The following is a 2,643-nucleotide window of genomic DNA, read 5'->3' as shown; positions in this document are numbered from 1 at the left end:
GAGCCACTGTGCCCGGCCTTAACAGGTGATCTTTGAGAGAATAATTCAGTAGAGTTGCTAGTGGTATCAGTGAATCTTGGAGAACTCAGGAAAGAATTGCAGGAGAGGAATTTGATTCCAAATCCCCTTCTTTGATGGAACCTCCGATTTACCTAAAATTTTCTCTATTATCCCATTTTACAAAATAAAACTACTCTCTTGAACATCTATCAGTGTTATTTATTTCTTCTTTCTGGATATTATATTTGCTGTAATATTCTGCTTTTGCTGTATTTATAAACTGGCCAATTTCGTCATTTCTTTTTTGAAAAATTTTTCTTCTTCTTATTTTTTATACAGATGCGGTCTCACTGTGTTGCCCAGGTGGGTCTTGAATTCCTGGGTTCAAGCGATCCAACTCCAGGGCTCAAGCTATCCTCCTGTTTAGGCCTCCCAAAGTGCTGGGATTAGAGGCATGAGTCATCACGCCTGGCTCTGCAGCATTTCTTAAGGAGAGGGATCACCTCTCTTCTGAACTCTGGAAAAAGACCAGGGTGTTGCCTTTGTCACTTGTGCCTGGATGTCCCTCTCAGACTGAGTGCTTCCTTGAAGAACGGATGACGAAGGCGGTGACTCAGAGGCTCCCACTTAACCTTGTAATCTGTGTTCATGGTGCTGGGTAACCACCCAAGTTGGTATTTACTACAAATATACTAAGTATCCTAATTGCTAAGGTGTTACCTAGGAAAGTTTAGGCGCTTCCGCCTTTCCAATATCTGGGTCAATATCCCACATTAAAAAAAAAAAAAAAATTCTCCTTACAAAAACTCGGGCAGGCGCGGTGGCTCAAGTCTGTAGTCCCAGTACTTTGAGAGGTGGGGGCAGGCGGATCGCTTGAGTTCAGGAGTTCAAGACCAACCTGGACAACATGGAAACTCCGTCTACTAAAAATGCCAAAATTAGCCCGGTGTAGTGGTGTGGGCCTGAATTTCCAGCCACTCAGGAGGCTGAGGTGGGAGAATCGCTTGAGCTTGGGAGACTGTGGCTTCAGTGAGCCGAGATTGCACCACTGCACTCCAGCCTGGGTAACAGAGACTCCGTCTCAATGAAAAAAACAAAACTAAAGCAAAAACAAAAACAAAAAACCTCAAAACAGGCCGGGCGTGGTGGCTCACGCCTATAATCCCAGCGCTTTGGCATGCCAAGGCGGGCAGATCACTTAAGGACAGGTGTTCAAGACCAGCCTGGTGAAACTCTGTCTCTATTTAAAAATACAAAAAATTAGCCGGAAATCGATTGAATCTGCGAGGCGGAGGTTGCAGTGAGCCGAGATCGCGCCACTGGACTTTAGCCTGGGCGACAGAGCAAGACTCCGTCTTTTTTTTTTTTAAACCCAAACCAAAAACCATCCCATGGGAGTGTCTCTGCACCTATTCTGGTTCAGGGGGCTGCCCAATAAAAGAAAAATAAGAAAAAAAAATTTTTTTTTAAAGTCTTTTAAAAGCCACCCAGTGTTCAGGAGGTGCGCTCCTGGAAGGACATTCCCTCTTCTGTCCCCACCCCCACTACATCTTTTTTGCTGTTCCTCCCCAGGGAACGGGCCGGTTTGATGGCCCTAATCCTTATATACAGCTTCCTCTGGAATGCAGAGGCTTTGCATCCCAGTTGAGGAGCTGGTAAGTGGACTTTACCCTATAGGACCCACACCTAGCTTTTGAAGGCTGGGGGAGGGGCGGAAATGAGCTCCCGAGAACACACAGGAATCCGGGCTGCATGGAAGATTCCTCTTCTACTCCAGATAGGTACAGGGTAACTATTTGTTGTAACTAAATGAGAACAAAATTCTGAGCCCAGCAACGTAAACTAAGTCAACCTCTTTTTTAAATATCTCAATGGTTAACAGCTAGGTGCCAGCTTTAATGTTTTAACTGCAGCTGGTATGAGCGGGGTTCCTGCAGTTTGCAGAGCCCCTAGTCTTTACTCTTTTCTGGGAACTGGGATCAGCATCCCTAATTCTTGAAAGGCTAACTCTAAGGTGGATTTACAATTTGGGGTTGAGTCCCTTTCAGTTTAGAACGAAGGTCATTCCTATTCTGGTAAATTTGCGTCCCCGGTTTCCATTCATTCAGTCAACAAATATTTATTAAGCATGTAGTATGTACCAGTCCCTGTTGTAGGCGTTTGGGGTGCAGCAGGGCACAGAATAAGAGATCCTTGCTCTGGTGAGGCTTATCGTAGGACTGGAGGCAAAATGATGAAAATGATTTTGAAAATTATGTTATTAACTAGAAGGTGATAAACATTACATAGAAAAAGATGTCAGGCTGGAAAATGATTGCGGAGGCCACGAGATAAAAGAGAATCCAAGATCAGGGTTCTGGTTCGGGTCAGGGAAAAGGGAGACGAACTGAGGTGCAGGAGGCTCTGAAGTCGGGGGACAATGGAGATATCTTCTGCAGAAAGCGACGAAAGAGCACTCTGGTTCCTGCAGCGGTAGGTGAAGGACAGAAAGGGCCCTGGCCGGCGATTCCCTTGGAATAAACCGGAGGCAGGAGGCTGTTTTCTAGCAGAGCCCAGAAGATGCTCTGGCAGACGGCTCCCGGGGTCTTGGCCGGCGGTCACTCACAGCCATCCGCGACGCCCCCAAAATGGCCTCCGCGCCCC

This window comes from Mandrillus leucophaeus, unplaced genomic scaffold, assembly GCF_000951045.1.
Source record: "Mandrillus leucophaeus isolate KB7577 unplaced genomic scaffold, Mleu.le_1.0 Scaffold139, whole genome shotgun sequence".
Taxonomy (NCBI): domain Eukaryota; kingdom Metazoa; phylum Chordata; class Mammalia; order Primates; family Cercopithecidae; genus Mandrillus; species Mandrillus leucophaeus.
The sequence above is the reverse complement of the archived record's forward strand: the minus strand, read 5'-3'. Positions refer to the sequence as shown.